Source organism: Chiloscyllium plagiosum, unplaced genomic scaffold, assembly GCF_037043375.1.
Source record: "Chiloscyllium plagiosum isolate Xiang-an unplaced genomic scaffold, Cpla_swu_hap1 HiC_scaffold_21, whole genome shotgun sequence".
In the NCBI taxonomy this organism is placed as follows: Eukaryota; Metazoa; Chordata; class Chondrichthyes; order Orectolobiformes; family Hemiscylliidae; genus Chiloscyllium; species Chiloscyllium plagiosum.
The window spans coordinates 32,551,760-32,568,150 of record NW_028270159.1 but is presented as its reverse complement, the minus strand read 5'-3'; the positions used below and the strand labels follow the sequence as shown (position 1 = coordinate 32,568,150).

Here is a 16,391-nt window from a genome sequence, read left to right as displayed (position 1 = left end):
AATTTAGCATAGTCCAGTTCACCTAACCTGCACATCTTTGGATTGTGGGAGGAAACAGAGCACCCGGAGGAAACCCACACAGACACCGGGAGAATATGCAAACTCCACACAGACAATCACCCGAGGCTGGAATTGAACCCGGGTCCCTGGTGCTGTGAGGCAGCAGTGCTAACCACTGAGATCTCATGCCACCTATTTTGTGTAAAATAAGCAATAGTGGGTGGTCTACAAGATACATATCCTGTTATGGCCAACACATCTAGAGCAGCCGATCCAAAATGACTGATCAGAGATAGCATTAGAATCATAGAATCATACAGCATGGAAACAGGCCCTTTGGTCCAACTAATCCACACCAACCATGTTCCAAAACTAAACTAGTTCGATGTGCCTACATGTGGCCCATATCTCTCCAAACCTTTTCTATTCATGTACTTATCCAAATGCTTTTTAAACATTATCACTGTAACTGCATCTACCTTATCCAGAAAGATTACAGCAAAATTATTTTGCATTGCCTGCTAGTGCCATCAAACCGAACAACATATCCCATATCTCACCCCAATTCCTCAGACCTTGTAATATATCTTTTAAGTTTATCTTTTAAAATATTTATTGACTTCAGCTTTAAGACCTTGATGAATTCCAGTGGAATGTTCCACACCCAAAAGCTTCCCCTCAAAAAAACAATTCTCCTAACCTCTTTTAGCATTGTTTTGGCGGTAAAGCACCAATTGTAATTTTTTGGTTTTTTTATTAGTTTCACTAACCGGGGAAACATTTTTTCCTTATTTACCTTGTTAAAACTTCATAATTCTAAATATCTTTATCAGATCAATGAACCTTGTCTTTTAAAATGAACAGCGGCCCTAATTTCTCCTGTCTTTTTTCATTAAAAAAAAACCCTTATCTCTGGTAACTCCTCCAAGCACTGCCTTTCCATACTATGTAAAATGGAACAGTCACAACTAGTCACAAAATTCTAACCAGGCTTAACAAATAGCATGGAGAGGTCTGGCATTAAGTTATTGGTTTTGAAATTGTTTACAAAGCCTTGAAATCCATACCATCAGGACTTGAAATGCATGGTCTAATGCAAATGGATGGTGGAGACAAATTCAAAGCAGCCTTCCAAAAAGAATTGGATCAATCCTTGACTGAGAAGAAACATTGTCAGGATCTGAACTATAAGCAGGAGAAATATGACTATCTGGATTATAGCGACTATCTGTTAAAAAGATATATCCCAGATGACCCAATGGGCCAAATGGCCTCCTTTTGTCCTGCCCTATTCTAGGATTTTAAAAGTTATTTTTCTCAATTTAACTTGCCCTTCTCATGCATGTATCTGAACCCTTAGTCCTTTATATTTCTTAAGGTTCAGTTGCAACACTCCATGTCACTCTTTTAATTAAATTTCATCTTATATCCACCTATCCAACCAACTGAAACCAAAGGAAAATAATACAGATGCAGAAAATCTGAAATAAAAATCGTGGAAACAATCAGCAGGTTAAACAACAGAGAGAGAGAGAGAGAGCGGAATGAATTTTATTCTTCAAGAATGGGTAGTTTAGGTCAAGTTCATTTTTTAAATTACCTCAGGAATGTGGGCATCACTGGCTGTGCCAGTATTTATTGCCCTCCCTAGCTGCTCTTGAGAAGGTGGTGGGGTGAGTTGTGTTCTTGAACCACTGCAGTCCATTTGGTGTAATAAACCCACAAGGCCTTTAGGGAGGGAATTCCAGGATTTTGACACAGCAACAGTGCACGAACAGCAATATATTTTCAAGTCAGGATAGTGAATGACTTGGAAGGGAATTTGCAGGTTGTGGTGTTCCCACGTATCAGCTGCCCTTATCTTTCTAGGTGGAAGTACCTGTGGGTTTGGAAGGTGCTGTCCATGGACAGTTGGAGAATTTCTGCAGTGTATTTTATAAATAATACATACAGTTTGTGAATTTGATGCCAATATAGCGGGCTATTTTGTCCTGGTTAGTGTCAAGCTTCTTGACTGTTGCTGGAGCAGCACTCACTCAGCAAGTGGGGAGTATTCCATCTCACATCAAATGTTGACATTTTAATAATTTCAAATCCTGGCCCAAACCCACCTATTACTGGTTTAAATGTAATTGAATAGGGAGAGGTGTGGGTGGGAATAAACATTCTTCCTGCTCACAGGGGGTAGGTAACTCTTTTTAATATCTCTTTAAAATATATTTCTTTAAAAATTTTAAGGTAACAGATTCTCTCTCTTTTCCAACTGTGATGCAGGTCAGTCAGGTCTTCCAGCTCTTGGGAAACCTGAGAGTTTAAGGGAGATGAGAACTTTTTTTATTTCAAAAACATACTTTATTTATAAAAGTATCTTTACACGCATACATAGTCACGAAAAGCAGTTCCGTTCTGTACAGCAGTATATAAAAATGACGAACAAACATTGGAGTTTGACTCTATCCAACAAGCAAACCCAAGGTATTTTTTATTTGTACAAGACAATATGAGAACTTCCACATTGAAAAAGTAAGTGCTTCTTCAGCACTGCTTTTGGGCCAGGAGTGTGATCTCACTGCCTGTCAAATAAATCTGTTTCCTACTCCATTTGATAAGGTCATTCTCCATGACTGAAATTCTCAGTGATCGTCCATCTACTTTTGATTGCTGACCACCATGTTGACAGTAAATGTGAACCCTACACCCCCTCCAATCACTGGACCCCTACTACTACAGCCACCCTGATCACAAACTCTGTAAGGCTCATCTTTACCCCTGTCTCTGTCACATTGGCTTTAATATTTCAGTCTCATCAGCAACAGTCCTTTGCAGAACACTTCTTAATGAACACCTCTTGAAAATCAAAGTTCAGAATATTCTTGCTATTCCTTTATCAATAGAGTTTTACTGCCTCCCAAGAATGCCTTTAAATTTTGCAGATTCATTGCCTTTCACAGATTTGTGCTGTGTGTTCTTAATTAGCCTGCGGCTCTTTACGTGTCAGTTTTTTAAAATTCTGAACTAGGATGTTAAGACCATTTCAAATGGCTTCTCCTCTATTATTAGCACACAGAGTAGTGTTAATCTTTTGGTGATTTGTCTGTCAAATGCTCATTAGCAGTGCCTTGTAAAATATTGCATTTCAAATCATAATGGACATGTCAAAGGTACATTTTACTTAATTCCATTGCAGAAGGGTAAAGGGTATAATAGGAGCATTATAAGTTTCTGCATATACAGGCAGAGAAACTATTAATGACTTTGCTCCTTCCACATTGGAATTCAGATTCCCTGGCTGGAGACTGGATTCGATTGTGCCCAGTTTGACAGGGCCACTTGTGCTATTTTACTTCCAAGATGGTGTCTATACCACGCACACACCAACACCACAGTCTGACCACACCATATACCATTTGGGGAGCATTGACTGGAGGTACGTGATTTCGCAAATCAGAGGTCAATCAGTGTCAAACACTGAACTGACACCTTTGAGCTTATTACTTCACACTCTTTCTTAACCATGATCGCACACATGCTATCAGCAGCAGGAAAGACTGCCCACTTGCACCGGGTAAATAGATCTGAGGGTTCATCTCTACTAGCTCTTGCTGCAATTTGTCAGGGTGCTTCATTATTTCTAGAGTTGATTGAAGTTGCTGGTTGAAACTTACAGGTATGGCAGCAGGCATGGACACATTGCATGCCCATTCAATTACAGCCCGTCAAGGAGAATAAGCAGAAATGACACAGAACAGGACAAACTGATGGTGGAGGGGGATAGGATCCCTAGCAGTAGGCACTATCTGCCCAGGGTATTCAGGAACACATTCACCTACCTGAACCTCAGTGAGGAACATTGTGTAGACCCTGCTGCTTCATTAAGGATGTTTTAAACTGAAATCTGCCAATTTGGTGCAGGCAAAGAGAGTGATCAAGGGTCAGCATGGCCTGACAAGACAAGAGGGTCATCCCAGCAAACCATGTGAACAGAGACCAATAAACTGCTTTCCTAGATTTTTCCCTCCATCCCTGACACCAACATTCTTTTTTCATCTGTCTGTGATTGTCTGTATGTGTAAGCTGAGGGAGTTTTATAAGGAGGTTAGATTTTTTACAAGTAGATGAATGCCAACTTTGATTAATCTTTAACTTTTGTGATGACCCTGAGATTAGTAAGACTTGATTATCCTGCGAGGCTTGAAACTGGACACCATTTCCACACTCACAAAGAAGGACTCCAATTTCTTCTCAAAGCCCTGTAACAAATCATTGCCAGACCCCTCTGTGGAGCTTGGCATTGACGATAGATCTTCCATCAGGCTTGCAGAATCTTATTGTGCATAAACATCAGATGTCTTCTGCATCCACTACATTAACATTTGCAGCTGAAACTGAATACGTGGACAACCTTACCCTCTGCTGAACTGCCACATGAGTCAGCCATGGATGCAGGTCACTCACTGTGTGCAGACTCCACCTCAAGGTTATTGTCTATATTATGTACAGTGTCAGCATCTAAGCTGATCCTTTTTTTCTTCATAAACTTTGTGTGGAAGACCTCCTGGAATTGGTGGATGGATGAGATCTCTCCTCTTTGCTAACTCCTGCACTATGACCCCAATACATCATCAGAAAAGCTTGAAGTACACTGTCAGCCATCTTGCACCATCCTCCTGTCTTTCCCTGATGAGAATCAGTTTTAGAATGACTTCCAACTCCTGCTCCAGTCAGACTGTGCATCCAGTTTACGTATGCACCTTGGCCGTCAGGTAGTGCCACTGAGCTTTAACTCTTGCTATCCTTTTATGACTTTGTGACCCTTCCTTGTTCTATCAGTCATCCTCTTAGCCCTGACTGCAATCTGTGACCATTTACATAGTAGGCACCATGAGTATTGCAGCAGCATCTATGTGCAAAGGGGTAATCCTGTATTGGGGATCTATTAACTCATTTTCAGCCCTCATTCAACTTTACATGCCACACTATCCGAGCATAGTGGAAAAATTGAATTGCAGTCATAGAGTCATAGAGATGTAGAGCATGGAAACAGACCCTTCGGTCCAACCCGTCCATCCCAACCAATCTAGTCCCACCTGCCAGCACCCAGCCCATATCCCTCCAAACCCTTCCGATTCATATACTCATCCAAACGCCTCTTAAATGTTGCAATTGTACCAGCCTCCACCACACCCTCTGGCAGCTCATTCCATACACGTACCATCCTCTGTGTGAAAAAGTTGCCCCTTAGGTCTTTTTTATATCTTTCCCCTCTCACCCTAAACCTATGCCCTCTAGTTCTGGACTCCCCGACCCCTGGGAAAAGACTGTGCCTATTTATCCTATCCATGCCCCTCATAATTTTGTAAACCTCTATAAGGTCACCCCTCAGCCTCCGACGCTCCAGGGAAAACAGCCCCAGTCTGTTTAGCCTCTCCCTGTAGCTCAGATCCTCCAACCCTGGCAACATCCTTGTAAATCTTTTCTGAATCCTTTCAAGTTTCACAACATCTTTCTGATAGGAAGGAGACCAGAATTGCACGCAATATTCCAAAAGTGGCCTAACCAATGTCCTGTACAGCCGCAACATGATCTCCCAACTCCTGTACTCAATACTCTGACCAATAAAGGAAAGCATACCAAATGCCTTCTTCACTATCCTATCTACTTGTGACTCCACTTTCAAGGAACTATGAACCTGCACTCCAAGGTCTCTTTGTTCAGCAACACTCCCTAGGACCTTACCTGCTTTCCCAAAATTCAGCACCTCGCATTTATCTGTGCCTGTTATGCTCGCATCCAAATCATTTATGTAAATGACAAAAAGTAGAGGGCCCAACACCGATCCTTGTGGTACTCCACTGGTCACAGGCCTCCAGTCTGAAAAACAACCCTCCACCAACACCCTCTATCTTCTACTTTTGAGCCAGTTCTGTATCCAAATGGCTAGTTCTCCCTGTATTCCATGAGATCTAACCTTGCTAATCAGTCTCCCACGGGGAACCTTGTCAAACGCCTTACTGAAATCCATATCGATCACATCTACTGCTCTGCCCTCATCAATCTTCTTTGTTACTTCATCAAAAACTCAATCAAGTTTGTGAGACATGATTTCCCACACACACAGCTATGTTGACTATCCTGAATCAGTCCTTGCCTTTCCAGATACATGTTTATCCTGTCCCTCAGGATTCCCTCCAACAACTTGCCCACCACCAAGGTCAGGCTCACTGGTCTATAGTTCCCTGGCTTGTCCTTACCACCCTTCTTAAACAGTGGCACCATGTTTGCCAACCTCCAGTCTTCCGGCACTTCACCTGTGACTATCGATGATACAAATATCTCAGCAAGAGGCCTAGCAATCACTTCTCTAGCTTCCCACAGAGTTCTCGGGTACACCTGATCAGGTCCTGGGGATTTATCCCCCTTTAACCATTTCAAGACATATGGCACTTCCTCCTCTGTAAACTGGACATTTTGTAAGATGTCACCATCTATTTCTCTACAGTCTATATCTTCCATATCCTTTTCCACAGTAAATACTGATGCAAAATATTCATTTAGTATCTCCCCCATTTTCTGTGGCTCCACACAAAGGCCGCCTTGCTGATCTTTGAGGGGCCCTGTTCTCTCCCTAGTTACCCTTTTGTCCTTAATATATTTGTAAAACCCCTTTGGATTCTCCTTAATTCTATTTGCCAAAGCTATCTCATGTCCCCTTTTTGCCCTCCTGATTTCCCTCTTAAGTATACTCCTACTTTCTTGATACGCTTCTAAGGATTCACTCGATCTATCCTGTCTATACCTGACATATGCTTCCTTCTTTTTCTTAACCAAACCCTCAATTTCTTTAGTCATCCAGCATTCCCTATACCTACCAGCCTTCCCTTTCACCCTGACAGGAATATACTTTCTCTTGATTCTTGTTATTTCATTTCTGAAGGCTTCCCATTTTCCAGCCGTCCCTTTACCTGTGAACATCTGCCTCCAATCAGCTTTTGAAAGTTCTTGCCTAATACCATCAAAATTGGCCTTTCTCCAATTTAGCCATTATAAATTATTGTACAGATCTCTGCATGGGGGTGCTGGGAGACAGGATTTAAAAAGATAATCAGTTGTACTAAAACTGACTCCATTCCTCCAGAGCACGTCACAGAAAATAATGAAATGGTCAAAGAATATCACTATCAGGTGACTTTGAGCTGGGCTGCATCTAACCTTTGGGTGTCTATCTCTGCCAGGGCATCATTAACACAATATAGGAAAGTGGCTGTGTAGACTATCAAAGACATCTGTTCAGTGACAATACTTCAGTGTAAAACAGGTAGAAAATAATTACATTTAAATTTCTTGATAAGAAAATGATGATGCCACCCTTAGTTTGAAAAGTGTGATGGGATTCCAGGCTAAACAATTAACCAGTTGTTCAATTTACAATAACTTTATAGAACACCTTTATTGGATTCCACCTCAATGCTTCTTTGAGGTGGAATCCAATAAATGCAAGCAGATCCAAAGAAATAAATATTCAAAGGGGTGATCAGGAAAACCCAGGAGTTGGAACTGGCTGCAGAGCCTTTAAGTTTTAGGATTAGAAAAGGAATAGTCAGCAAGGTCTCACAATGCGCTGAGTTAAATATACAGCCAGCTGAGTCAACATAAGCGTTCCCCTTGAACTAAATACATGAAGCTTCACCATTCTACAGCACAGTCCTTAGGGAATTAATAAAGGAATTGATTCTGAGCTGGTCCTCTCTATAGAGCAGGTCACCTGCCTATTCACATCTTGTATAAGTGACTTTAATATATTTCAGATCTATTGGTGTCAATCATCATTCTCACTGTTGGTGCAGTAAGTTCTAAACTGTGATTCAGAGATAGCAGTCTTGTCTCTGTGTCAGAAACCCATGAGACTAAACCCACTCCAATCTTTGAATACATAATCTATGTTTATATTCTTGAAGGAAAAGTGAGATAACCATTAATACTGCTAAGTGAAACATACTGGTCTAACTGAAAACACCAATCAGACTTGAACTGACCTACCTGACCATCTTCCTTCCCTCCCATCCGCTCCACCCTCTGCTCCGACCTATCACCATCATCCCCCACCTGCACCTACCTATCGTCTTCCCAGCTACCTTCCCACACCCACTCCTATTTATCTCTCAGCCTCCTTCTCCACCCCCTCCACATTCCTGATGAAGGGCTTATGCCCAAAACGTCAATTCTCCTGCTCCTCAGATGCTGCCTGACCTGCTGTGCTTTTCCAGTGCCACACTTTTCAATGTTCTATGTTTCATTGTCCAATTTAACTGCTTTTTCCTCTCGGATTCAAGTACTATGCTTTCCTGAGGGAGTTCTGTCTCTTACCTCTACTAGACTTAATGATTCCATTTCGAGAAAGAGCACCATGTCCTGCCCAAAAGTTAACCCTTAACCCACAATTAAAAACAGATGCAAGAACAGAAAGTAGTGGAGAAACTCATCAGAACTGGCAGCATCTGTAGAGTGAAAATAGAGTCAGTGTTTTGGGTTCAGTAATAACCCTACAGAATCGATCTGAAGAAGGGTCAATGGAAGTTAACTCTGCTTTCTCTCCACATATATTGCTAGACCAGCTGATTTTCTCCAACAATGTCTGTTTTCGTTTCCAGTATCTGTAGTTCTTTGATTTACTTAAAACACACAATCTCATCGAGTGGTCAATCCCAAGTGCAGCAGGAACTGGACAATATCCAGACCTGGGCTGACAAATAGCAAGCAAGTTTCACACTTCACAAATGCCAGACAATGACCATCTTCAACAAGAGAGAATTCAACCTTCACCCACTGAGATTCAATAACATTGCCATCACTGAATTCCCCACTATCAACATCCTGGCGGTTACTATTGAGCAGAAACTGAACTGGACTAGCCATACAAATTCAGTGACTACCAGAACAGGTCAGAGGCTAGGAATCCTACATTGAGTAACTCACCATCTAACACCTCAAAGACTGTCCACCATCTACAAGGCATAAGTCAGGAGTGAAATGTGATAACCCCCACTTGGCTGGATGAGTGCAGCTCCAAAACTCAAGAAACTTGACACTACTCAGGACAAAGAAGCTGCCTTGATTGGCACCACATTCACAGACATTCAGTCCCTCCACCATTGATGGAGCAGCAGTGTGTATCATCAACGGAGGTAGCACAGTGGCTCAGTGGTTCGCACTGCTGCCTCACAGCGCCAGGAACCCAGGTGCGATTCCACCTCAGGTGACTGTCTGTGTGGAGTTTACACATTCTCCCTGTGTCTGCATGGGTTTCCTCTGGATGCTCCGGTTTCCTCCCACAATCCAAAGATGTGAAGGTCAGGTGAATTGACCATGCTAAGTTGCCCATAGTGATAGGTGCATTCATTAGGCGTTAATATAGGGTAGGGGAATGGTTCTGGGTGGGTTACTCTTCGGAGGGTCAGTCTGGACGTTGGACTGAAGGGCCTGTTTCCAAATGGTACGGAATCTGTTCTAAGAAAAAAATCAACAAAATGTATGACAGAAATTCACCAATCCTCCTTAGCTACCACCTTCCAAACTCATGACCACTTCCACCTGGACAGACAAGGGCAGCAGGTACACAGAAACACTAGTATCTGCAAGGTCCCCTCCAAGTTTCTGAATTTCCAGAGTTGAAAATATATTGGCATTCCTTCAGTGTCACTGGGTCAAAATCCTGAGGCTCACATCCTCATGACATTGTGGGTCAACCCATACCAAATGGACAGCAACAGTTCAAGAAGTCAGCTCATGACCACCTTCTCGAGGGCAAGAAGAGATGGGCAATAATTGCTGGTCCAGTTAGTGACACCCACACTCTGTGAAAATGTGAAGAGACTTATTTCTTTGCTGATTCTGAGAATTTTTTCCACATATGTTAGCTGCCATTTTGCTGACTTTACAGCAGTGTTTACTCTTCGAATATATTTCATTGACTGTAAAGTACTTTGGGAGATTGCGAAAGGTACTTTAGATTAGATTAGATTAGATTACTTACAGTGTGGAAACAGGCCCTTCGGCCCAACAAGTCCACACCGACCCGCCGAAGCGTAACCCACCCAGACCTATTCTCCTACATTTACCCCTTCACCTAACACTACGGGCAATTTAGCATGGCCAATTCACCTAACCTACACATTTTTTTGGATTGTGGGAGGAAACCGGAGCACCCGGAGGAAACCCACGCAGACACGGGGAGAATGTGCAAACTCCACACAGAGAGTTGCCTGAGGCGGGAATTGAACCCAGGTCTCTGGCGTTGTGAGGTACTGTTAGAATATAATTCATTTTTATAAACTCCATTAAACAGGTTTTAAAAATGAACATCTAACAATAAACTGGTTGTTGTTTGGGCATTGATAATCTTTATCTTTAAGAACATTTGCATCGCACAAACAGTTGAAGCTATAACTCTTAATGAAAAAGGACAAACAACATTAATGATCATTGTTTTATACAGTATACTAGGGAGGTAGACACTGCCATGTGAGATTTGCTTATCGCTTTACTGCAGCATTGAATCCAATAACAGATTTGCTTATATCTAGTTGTGGTTGTCACTTATTTTTAACTATTTTTCTGGTGGTTCATTACACAGTACCTTCTGACATTTTATTGAGGAATCCAATGTGGACAATCATATTAGTGATTTTAAGGTTAAACTTCAGAGAAAACAGGAAGAAAATAAAAATTTCAAGTGTGGACTTTTTTCCAAAGCTAAAGCAGCTTCGCTATGGTAACCATGAATATTTCATCAATTGTACAGTGTTTTCTTTCTAACTCATTGAGTTTATCATTCTTTCCATATACGAAGTCCCTTACACTGTCACCATTGCACCTCACAGATATTGGCAGATGAGTGAACTATTCTTATTTGCATTAGAATAAGGACACACAACACTCATAAAAGACTCATAAAAATGTAATGATCACAACATCTAAACTAATAATCATGAAAGGCATGGCATCATTTCTTTCTGAAAACAGTAATAAATATTGACAGTTCGGCTTAAAGTTATAATGTGTCAGTACTCACCGCACAAGAATTCAGTCTATTAAAATAGCAAATGATGCATGGCAATATTTTATTTATTTAGTTAGAGAAAATATGGAGTTTTGGCAACCTGCGCTTCTAACATCCTTGCAGCCACACAATTCTCCTGTGCTGTGACTTGTGGACAGTACATAAGAGTAAATTAGTGGTCTGTGAGATCTTTGACATGTAAAGAAACCACCACTATGCTTAATTGGTGTCAAACCTAAGACACTGAAAAATCTATACTCCAGAATATGTATTTGCATGATATGCACAGCGTACTGTGTCTGCTGAAGAGTGTACTTTACAAATGCAAAATTCCAGAGAACTGAGGTGCATGTTGACTCAGCCAAGATCACATGTGCCCAGGACAACTACTTAGGGGTGTCCAGTCAAAACTGCAAAGTTATCAATCTGTTCCATATAAGATTAAATTACTGGTTTGCAGTTATCCTCTAGTTCCAAGTGACAGATCACCCATTTTATGTTCACTTCAGTGACAGACTGGCAGCTGAACATTTGAGAATCAGATTACCAAGTCGAATATGAGATTTGAGATCTCATTGGCAAGTTTGTCATTTGAAAGGTCCTTGACCTCAAAAAGTATGTATATTCCTAACTCCCCTCCATTAAGTATCACATTTCAGTTGGTCAACAGATATTTCACAAACATGGGGCTGACAAGTTTCACAAAATCTCAAACAGCTGGTAAAAGAACCACCTCAAAAAAGAACACAGTGGGCTAGGGATAGGAGTCGGAAAAGTAACTAGCAAATTATTGTGGAACTCACAACATTGAGCAGGAGGAATTTATCAATGAGCAAAGCAACAGTATTGAGCTATTTTGAAATCATGACTGATGAAAAATTCAAGTTAGAATCATCCCTGAATTAAAGGTTTACTCCTGATGTTTTTAACCAACTTTCCTTTTCTACGATAATTCCTTGTTTAGAATCATAGCATGGTTACAGTGTAGGAGAAGACCATTTTGCCATTCATGTACATTGCAGCTCACTGTAAGAGCCACTGAGCCAGACTCACGTTCCTGCCTTTTCTACACAATTCTGCAAACGTGTTGTCCTCAGAGAATCAACAAATTCAATTTCAAGGCAATGGGTATAACTGCCTCCACCACATTTCTGACGCAATTGGTTCCAGATTCTGATCACTGTCTGAATGAAGGAAAGGTTTTCCCCATGTCCATAAGACCATAAGACATCAGAGCAGAAATTAGGCCATTCAGCCCATCAAGACTGCTCTGCCATTCAATCATGGCTGATAGGTTTTTCAATCCCATTTTCCCGCTTTCTCCCCATAATCTTTAATCCCGTTGGCAATCAAGAACTTAGCTATCTCTGCTTTAAACACACTCAACAACCTGACCTCCACAGCCTTCTGTAGCAATGAATTCCACAGATTCACCAGCCTCTGGCTGAAGACATTTCTCCTCATCTCTGCTTAAAGGGTCTTCCCTTTACTCTAAGGCTGTGCCCTCGGGTCCTGGTCTCTCCTGCCAATGGAAACATCTTCCCAACGACAACTCTGTCCACACCATTTGCTATTTTGTAAGTTAATGTCCTTTTTGATTCTTTTGTCGGTCTCTTTAAATTAGTGTTCACAGGTTCTTTTCACTTCTTCACCAACAGCAAATACCATACATACTTGAGTAAAAGTTGATCTCATGTAAAAGCCAACCCCTATTTTTGGCAAAGCAATCCGGAATTTTCCCTATATCTCATGTAAAGGTCACCCTTAGTCCTTCATAGGTAACAGATATTCGTTTCGAGATCAATTGGGCTTCTGCTAATGATACGGTATTTTGTACTGTTGTATGAATTTCAGCCCCATTGAAGTAGTATCCATGTAATAATTGACCCCATAAATTTAACCATAAAAGAAGTCTAAAAAATTTCTCTTTTACATAAGTCTATATGGTAGTTGATCCATTCTGTCAGAGCAATCAAATTAAAGAACTAATTCCTGAGCAAAGCTCCATGTTTCAATTGCCTGTTTTTCCAGGTTCTACCCATGTTCACTAATAGCCACAATCCTTTTTCTTTTTTCAACTTTCCTTTGTCGCTGATCCAATATTTTGGTCTTTGTCCTAATGGATTCTCTTTCACTGCATTCTATTTGCAGATTTATACTATTCTCTCCCCATCAAAGACCATAACTTAGTGCTAAGCAGCAGTTTTAGAGAGGCAGGCAACCTATTACTTTTCCAAAACAGACATTACTCTTAACATGAAGCTGGGGCAATAACCAACAAAGCATTAGTCCTATGAAAAATGAAGTTGGTGAATTAATAGTGAAAAAGAAGGAGGTGGCAGATGAATTGAATGGCTATTTTACATTGGCCTTCACCACAGGGAATACAAGTGATATCCCACCATGAAATGGGAAAGAAGAAGGAACTCATGAAAATTGAAGTCACCAGGGAACTGGTACCAAGTCAGTTGCATTTATGTTTTCAGAGCGCTGCTCCATCATCAGGTAGGTGGTTGTTGATGAACCGCTTGATGAAGGAGCATGCTCTGAAAGCTAGTGTTTCCAATTAAACCTGATGTTGTGTGATTTTTAACTTTGTACACCCCAGTCCAACACCAGCATCTCCAAATGATGATCATTTATATGTGGCTGATAAGTCTATGTGTGTTGATACACTTCATCCTAGGGTCAAAAAGAAGTGGCTAATGAGACAGTGGACATGTTAGTTTTAATTATTCAAGATTTCCTAAATTTGGGGTAGATTCCATTAAATTGGAAGATAGAAAATGTTGTTCTTTAGTTCAAAAAGTGAGTGAGACAGAGAGCAAGAAACTACAGGCCAGTTAGTTTAACATCTGTCATGGATAAAATGCTGGACGCTACATGTTATACTAGGGCACTCAGAAGAATTCAGGTAATTTGGCAGCATCAACATGGCTTTGTGAAAGGGAAATCATGTTTGTCGAATACATTGGACTTCTTTGAAGAAGTAACATGTGCTGAGGGTAAAAGGGAACTGGCAGACTTATTATTTCCAGAAAGGCCACATCGAAGACTATTATGGAAAGTAAAAACCCATGGAGTAGTGGTAACATATTGACATGGACAGATGATTGGCTAGCTAACAGGGAACAGAGAGTAACCATCATTTATTTTTCAAGTTGGCTTGATATAACAAAGCTGAAAATGTGTTGCTGGAAAAGTGCAGCAGGTCAGGCAGCATCCAAGGAACAGGAGAATCGACGTTTCGGGCATAAGCCATAACAAATGCATACCACAGAGATCAGTGCTAGAATCTCAACTGTTCACAACTTATAAAAATGATTTGATGAAGGGACAGAAGATATGGTTGCCAAATTTGCTGATGACACAAAGATAGGTAGGAAATTAACTCGTGAAAAGGAAATAAGGAGGCTACAAAGGTTTACAGATAGATGAAGTGACCAGAAAAGATTTGGCCAGTGGATCACAATGTGGGAAAGTGTGAAATTGTCCACTTTGGCAGGAAAAATAAGCACGTTATCTAAATGCTGAGAGATTGCAGAGCTCTGAGATGTAGAGGGAATAAAACAAAGATATGTGGATGGTGGAGATCTGAATCAAAAATAAAAATTACTGGCATGTCTGGCAGTATCTGTGAAGTGTAGGCAGAGTCACTGGACTTGAGATATCAAGGGATATGGGTGTCCTTGTGCTTCAATCACAAAAGTATGCAAGTAGAGCAAGGAATTAGAAAACTAATAGAATATTATTATTTACTGCAAGGGGAATTGAATATAAAAAGTATGGAGCTCTATAAGACATTGATGAGACCACATCTGGAGTATTGTACACAGTATTGGTCTCCTTATTTAAGGAAGGACGTGAATGCATTGAAAGCAGATTGGAGAACACTCACCAGATTAATATCTGGCATGCACTAATTGGCTTACAAGGAAAGGTTAGACTGGTTAGGCTGGACTTATAGCTACAGGATCTTAAAAAAGTAAGAGTTGACCTCACTGAAACATACAAGATCCTGTGAAAATTGGGAAGGCTAAGTGGCTCACTCCGGTTTGAAATTCATATGTTCATAAGACTATTAGTTGGGGATGTGCTATTGAACTGCAAGCAAGAGAGCTCATTTATTTGTTAGTTAGTCTTCACAGACACTGATTTCTAACTGGAATTGATCACTGAGTAGTCTACAGGAGGAAGAATATTCAAAATTCATCTCTTTCTTCACCATGACTTCAAAGGCCAATTGAATATTTTAACGTTGCCTAGATTGACTATAAAACATCTGGGAGAACAAACCCATGATCTACCTCATACACATGGTTCAGCCAATAACTGAATAAAACGCAATCAAACAGTCCTAGGAGGCCACAGTTCTATCTGTGATTATATTGCTTTCTCAATAGGCACCAATTTCTAGAAATGATCAGTGAGGTTATTAGATTGGGTGAAAGAAATCTTTCCACTCACCTCTTTACTCATCATACAGCTTTCAAAGAGCCACCCAACACTGATACTTCAATAAATATTCTATTTTATTCTATTCTCTTGCAAATCTCAGTAAGGAAAGTCAAGTGTTGCAGAAGTGAATATTCTTCCATGCTTGGCACACAATACAAACATTCAATGCTTTCAGACCAGATACACTTTTAGTAGGTGCAGATAAAACCCTTCTTATTCTGTTCCAATAACATACTTCATGCTCAACTTCTGAAGTTTACTTCTGAGTTTGATGAGATGATATTTGTTGCCTCCCCCACTTTTCATATAGTTGGCCCTGTGATCACTCCAGCTGAGGCTGTTAAATTCAAGCCATGTTAAGAGGCAGCTTGCACACACCCCTAAGGAACAGGACTGAGTCAGTCCAAACTCAAACTACAGAAGAATGAGAGGATATACAAGATTCTCAAGGGCAGATAGCGAAAGGCTGATTAACCTTGTGGTAGAGTCCAGGGCCAGAGGGCACAATCTCACAATAACGAGTCACATATTTAAACAGAGATGAGGAGGAATTTCTTCTCTCAGAGGGAAATGTACATGAGGAATTCCTTACCACGGAGGACTGACAATGCTGGGTTGTTATGTATATTCAAGGCTGTGGCAGGTAGATTTTTAATCAGTAAAGGAATCAAGGGCTAAGAGGGAAAACAGGAAAGTGGAGTCAAGGATTGTAAGATTAGTCATGATCTCATTGAATGGCTGAGCAGACTCTATAGGATGAATGGCATACTTCTGGTCCTGGGTCTTATGATCTTATTGCCTAACAGGCAGAAAGGGAGGACTTTCACCAAATTAGAAAGGTCATTGAAACTCTTTACCCGGATGCTGTCTCACCTCC

At 40.8% G+C, this 16,391-nt stretch overlaps 1 protein-coding gene across 5 annotated transcripts in view; it reads right to left on the bottom strand.

Moving 5' to 3' along the window:
* LOC122564787 (whirlin) overlaps positions 1-16,391 on the bottom strand; it is a 221,895-nt gene that overhangs the window by 136,656 nt on the left and 68,848 nt on the right. The gene's annotated exons all lie outside the window — the stretch shown is intronic.